Genomic DNA, 6,974 nt, shown 5'->3' with positions numbered 1-6,974 from the left:
ACCTTTTTAAGGGAGGGAGCCTCAAAATATCATATATAGACAAAGGCATTATACTAACACAGGCTCCTAAATCACACATGCAATCATAAATTACTACACCACTAATAGTACAACTAACTATACAAGGACCTGGGTCACTACACTTCTCAGGTAATCCTCCCATTAAAGCAGATATGGAACTACCTAAAGGAATAGTTTCTAATTCATTAATTTTGTCTTTATGTATACATAAATCTTTTAGAAACTTTGCATATTTAGGTACCTGTTGAATAACATCAAAAAGAGGAATAGTTACCTCAACCTTTTTGAATATTTCTACCATTTTGGGATCGGGTTCCAGCTGCTTCCTGGGCTTCCTTGCAAGCTGTGGAAATGGAATGGGAGTGGTGTTTTCTACAGTTTCTGCGCCTCTTGGTGCTTCCTTCTGTGGTTGGGCTTCTTCTTTTTCAGTTATGTCTTGTATGTCCTCTTCCTCTTCAACATCTTCTATTTCTACGACCTCTTCAGCTAAGGCGTGCTCTGGTGGGCTTGGCTCCTCCTAATTCCTCTCCTGCAGTGTGGTTCCGGACCTTAGGGTGATGGCATTAATGCCCCCCTTCAGATTGGGTAATGGTTGAGAGGAAATTCCAGTGGAACTTGAAGGTTGGTTATTAGAATTTTGCATTGATCCAATCTGTGAGACAAGAACTTGCAAAGTAGCGGTCAGACCATTCAGACTGGAATTAATGTTATTTTCCATGGTCTGTTGACTTCGCTCAAAAAAATTTTAGTAACTCTTCATTAGGAGACGAAGAAGGGTGAGTAAATTGAGAGGTCTGCTGTTGGGTATTCTGTGGTCCTTGGGACTGCCTCAGGTGAGGTGCTCTGTAAGGTTGGTTCTACTGCCTGTTGTTGTTATTATTCCACCTCTTATTTCCCTGATTATCTCTGCCTCCTCTGTTATTGTTGTCCCTCCAATTCTGGTTAGAATTGTCCTGCCATCCATGGTTATTATTTCCACCTTGATTGTACCCTTGGTTGGGGAGGTCATAGAAGTTATGAGTGGATGCCACCATGTTGTCTTCCTGTTGGAGTTGCGGGCATTCATCAGTATAATGGCTATAATCAGCATAAATTCTGCAAACTCTCTGTAGGACTAACTGTTGGCCTTGCTATGGTGAAGGAGATTGAGCTTGTTGAACTTGTTGTTGATTCAATTGCATTTGCTTCAGCAAGTTGGTCATTTCACAGATACTCTGAGTTAGAGCAGCAGTCTCTCTGCTAGAGGATACTTCTACAACGGCTTTTGAACGGCCTTACTTCTGCCTGTGGTTCCTAGTAGATTCAGCTAAGTCGCTGATCAATTGCCATGCCTCATCAGTGGTCTTGTACTTCTTCATAGACCCATTGCTAGCACTTTCCAATGTGGTCTTATCTTGGGGCCTCATGCCCTGTGTGATATAGCTGAGTAACACTATCTTGTCGAAGATTATTAAAGCGCTCCCAGTATTCAAAGAGAGTCTCGTTGTCATCTTGAACAATCGTGGAAATGTCTTTCCTTAGTTTATCAGTAACTTCAGATGGAAAGAATTTCTCCAAAAACTCTTTTCTGAGCGTATCCCAGTTGGATACATTTGCTAGGGGTTGAGTGTAGTACCACTCTCTTGCTTTTTCCTCAAGAGAAAACGGGAAAGCTTTCAGCAAAATTGAATTTTCATCTGTACCGTCACGCCTGACAGTGGAACAGGCTGCCTGGAAATCTCTCAGGTGCTTGATAGGCTCTTGAGCAGGTAAGCCATGAAACTTGGGCATCAAATTGAGTAGTGCGGTCTTTATTTCAAAATCTGTAGCCACCGCTGGGTGATGCGCTTGAAACGGTTACATTGTAAAATTAGGGGCTCCTTCCTCTTGGATGGTAACTCTCCTAGGTTCTGCCATGTCGTCTGCACGTGAATCAACCGAATCAGTAGAACGGGGGCTGGTTTCTTCCTCAAGTGACGTTTCAGATCCGCCCTCAGAGCGGACTAACCGACGCCGAGCTCGCCTTATTCGTGAAATAGTCCTTTCAATTTCAGGATCGAATATTAGCAAGCGCGGATCAGGAAGTGAACGCGTCATTTGACGAAAGAAACAGGCAGCTCATAGTAGCAAAATAAAATAAAATGAAAATAAATAAATTCTAATTAATAACTTTAGCACTCTATTGCAACTCCCCGGCAACGGCGCCAAAAATTGATGCGGGCAGAAATTGGTGAATTAAAAATTATTAGAATATATACGTTGCAAGTATAGTTCTTAACTCGCCAGAAATCCACCGCTCAATTTAGAAAGGTGTCACAGAAAATTGAAATTTAAAATACTGGGAGTATGAATCCCTGGTCGTCTCCCAACGAGTTGCAGGAAAGGGAGCTATTTTATTAATCAGATGTTTTCGAAAAAGTTTGAGTTGAGTAAACAGGAAATTAAATTGATAAAATTGAATAATGTAAATAAAAGCCTTGACTGGGAGTTGATTACATGGAAACCCTATTCTTGATGGAATACTCTAAGATTAATTGACAATTGAGAGTTATTTCGTTTAGTTTTTAGTTACTAAGTAAAGGAAGGTAAAACAAGTTGGAATTTAGGGAACTACTCACTCATTGTAAAGGTAAAATTCATAGCATATGAAAAGGAATTAAAGAAAGACATTGTAAATAAAAATTAAAATAGTCAATTAAAAATAAAAGTGATCCTTGTATTAAATAATCCTAAGAATATTCCAATGGTAAAATTAAACAAAGCAGAGAACATGGAAGAGTAAACCAAGTAAAGAAAACGAACTAGAATGACGAAGTCTTGATGATGTAATAACTCTTCTCAGTGTTCCAATGCAAAGAGCAATCACAAATTAAATCCTAAGAACTATGAATGTCTAGAGAGAAAACCTAGAGGAGGAGTAAAAACTAGATCTAAAATTAAAACTTGTGTAGAATGAATGTTCTCTTTGGTTTCTGCATGTTCTCTGGCTCTAGTCTGCTGTTCTGGGCCAAAAACTGGGTCAAAATAGGGTCCAAAATTGCCCCCAGCAAATCCTGTAGATTATGCAGATCGCGCATGTCACGCGATCGCTGATGAACGAATTCTTGACGGTTTAGAATTTCCCCAAATCAATGAATTCTCGTTGTAAAGTATAGTTTCCAAACCAATCAATAATCATTTCATACAAAAATTTTGGTTGTCACATGTACAAACCCCAATGAAAATTAACCGGGGTATTTAGACTCCGGGTCGTCTCACAAGGAATTGCAATGAAGTGAATGACTATTGGCTATGAAGGGGTAAAGGGGGTTTTGATTGATGAGAGGGCAATAAAATAAATGACAAGAAAAGTAAAGAGAGCAATTAAAGAAAGCAATTAATAAAGAGAGACATTCATGGCAAGTGTTGAAATCATAGGCTTTCTATCCTAGTCATGCAATGATTAATTCATCTTATTTAGTCAACTCAAACAAATAAGGAGAAAGTCAAACAAGATTAATCAATCATACCACAATAATAACAAGAATTTATCTTATTACGTCATCTCCAACATTGGAAGAAGATAGAGGTTATCTTCCATGAGAGAAAGTCTAATAAGACTAGCTAATCTCAATCCAAAAGTCCTAATCAACTCACTAATTAAATTAGCAAAAGATTAGCGTCAATAGAAACAATATTCTAAAAGTCCTAATCAACTCACTAATTAAATTAGCAAAAGATTAGCGTCAATGGAAACAATATTAGCTAACAACTCTAGATCACCAACATGAGTTGGGTTTTCATGACTCAAGATTGCCTAATTACTCTTTCCAAGCCAAGAATGCTCAAAATCTACTCTAAAGACCAACCAAGCATTTTATCAAATACTTGGAAGGCATAAAAGGAAAGCATAATAAATGACAAGAAATAGTAAAATCTATCAACTACCAATTGCAAGAAAAGTAAATCAACAATTCAAATTATCAATTAAAAGAACATCAAACATAAAATTGCATTAAAGAAAATTAAGATCCATCAATTGTTCATAAACATAAAAGAGAGTAAAATAAGAAATTAACAAGAGAAAATACAAGATCAAGGACAATAGAACAATAAAACATAAAGAGAATTGAAATCAAAACAAGAATTAAAAGAGAAATTTGAGAGTGATTAACATAACTCTACCCTAATTTCTATCCTAAATCTAGAGAGAGGAGAGAGCCTCTCTCTCTAGAATTCTAACCTAAAACATTATGAAAACTAAACTATGACTACTTTTTTTTTCATTTCCCCTTCAATCCTTGGGTTCAATAGCATCAGAAATGGGTCGGATTGGGCCCAAAATGAGCTGTAAAATCGCTGGGGGCGATTTCACTAAAGTGGACCCACGGGCAGAATCGGCGCGCACGCGTACATGGCGCGTGCGCGCCCCTGAAGGTGAAGCAAAATATGGCAAAATTTATATCATTTCAAAGCCCCGGATGTTAGCTTTCCAACGCAACTGAAACCGCCTCATTTGGACCTTTGTAGCTCAAGTTATAGTCAATTGAGTGCCAGGAGGTCGGGCTTGACAGCTTTACGGTTCCTTCATTTCTTCATGAGTTCTCCCACTTTGCATGCTTTTCTACTCACTTCTTCCATCCAATACTTGCCTTGTGAACCTGAAATTACTCAACAAACACATCAAGGCATCGAAAGGAATTAAAGTGAATTAAAATCACCAATTTTAGGGCCTAAAAAGCATGTTTTCACATTTAAGCACAAATCAATGGAGAATTGCAAAACCTTGCCATTTCATTGAATAAATGTGGGAAAAGGTGATAAAATCCCCCAAAATAAGTACAAGATAAACCACAAGATCGGGGTTTATCAAATCTCCCCACACTTAAACCAAGCGTGTCCTCATGCTAAGAATAAAGAAGGACAAGAAAAGGGTATGAACATTTATTCAATGCAAAGAAACTATATGCACCTATCTATATGAATGCAATTAAATGCAAAATGATTCTACCTACTTGGTCAAAAGTAAATCAATCTCCAAGAACATATATAAGCAAGTAGGGCAAAGTTCATATGACGATTCATGAATCCTACCAATTCGAATATCAAAATGAAGTTCAAATAGACTTGCAAGAAGAAAGCTCATGAAAGTCGGGAACAAGGAATTGAGCATCGAACCCTCACCGGACGTGTATCCGCTCTAGTCGCTCTAGTGTATAGGGTCGATCCACTCAATTCTCTTCTAATCATGCTTTCCATAATTTATTTTTCATCTAACAATCAACAATTATTCAATGCATGCATACATTCATCATGAGGACTTATTCATAGGTTGTAATGGGGCTAGGGTAAGGTAAGGATGCATATGGTCAAGTGAGCTTGAAATTTGTATCCTTGATTAGCCCAAGGTCTCACCAAACACATATAACAACCTATATAATTCTAATACACAACCTAGCTACCCATGATTCCCACTTTTTCACATACTCATGCATTCTCTTTAATTCATATTCCATATGCATTGATTTTTATTGAACCTTACTTTGGGGCATTTTTGTCCCCTTTTTATTCATTTATTGTTTTTCGCTTAAGGGTAGTGATGTGCTAAAATTAAGAACGAAAGGGATTAAATAGGCTCAAATTTGGCTAACAATGGTTGATGAAAGGTAGGCTATTTGGGTAAGTGAGCTAAATGAAATGATGGCCTCAATCATATAAATGCATGTATACATGGAATAATGGACATAAAGAATCAAACAAATCAAAGATTACAATCATAGAAAAAGAATAATGCACACAAGAATGGAAAATAAGTGGTTATAAGATGTAACCACACTATAGGGCTCAAAACTCACATGCTTGTGTTCTTAGCTCAAAAACCATGTTCCAAAATAAATTCTTCAAGCAAGTTCAACAAAAATTTTTTTTTTCAAATTGGTAGGGTGCCCTAAAAACAGTTTCTTGGAAAAGAACTCATCACCCTAACCAAGTAGTCCTATCATAAAAAGAAGTAGTGAAATATGTACAAATTCTAACTAACATGCAACCTATCATGCAATGCAACAAAAAATCCTAAAAGACCTAAAAAAGAAATACAAAAGTGTTGGGATTAGAAACTTGTCACCCAAAAATGCCGAGTGGTCAGACGACCTCCCCACACTTAAAAGTTTGCACTGTCCTCGGTGCACTCAAAGATGAGCAAGGGGTACGGTGACTTTTCGAGTTGCTACCTTCAGCTGGTAGGTCAACCAGTGCTGCGTGTTCTTCTCCCGCTTCCGTTTTTGCTTATGGTGCATCAATCATGAAAAACAAAATAAACACCGTAAGATGAGAGAATACAAAAGCAAGGAAGCGTGAATTGTTGGAATGAGGTAAATCACTAGAATTGAGTGGGTGAATTGGTGTGGCATTGACGAAAAATAGGTGTGTGGGTTCTAAAATTGTGCACGGTTTAGAACACACACACACATACTAGTATAAAAAGCTGTGTCACATTTACAAAAAAAAACATGCACTTCACTCATTCTAGTGTGCTTGAAATACTTTAAAAGACTTGTAGGTTAAGTCAACCACACAAGTAGTGAAAAGGCATAAAAGCATTCAAGCAAAAATCAAGCAATTGTGAAATTGGATAATGCATGGACATTGATTAATGTGTAGGTAGACTTAGTGAACAAAATGGTATATGAAACTCACAACAATCAATGACACATATTGAAGTTGTTGCAACACCTAAGTGACATAGAGGTGGAACACATGGATTCTATGGAACTTAGGAAAAGAGATGTAAAAATCAATCACATAGCAAGCATGGCCCACAAAGCTTTACAAAGCTCAAAAATATGTCACTAGGTAAGCTTTCGATCCAATCTCACAATTCCACAATCTCAATGCATGAAATAAGTGACGTGAATAAGGATAAACCATAAACAAGCATCACCTAAAAAAAATCAATGATAATATACAATTGCCTAACAATAGATGATGAATGCATG

The sequence above is a fragment of the Arachis ipaensis genome, chromosome B01, assembly GCF_000816755.2.
Source record: "Arachis ipaensis cultivar K30076 chromosome B01, Araip1.1, whole genome shotgun sequence".
Lineage (NCBI taxonomy): Eukaryota > Viridiplantae > Streptophyta > Magnoliopsida > Fabales > Fabaceae > Arachis > Arachis ipaensis.
This window is presented reverse-complemented; position numbering follows the sequence as displayed.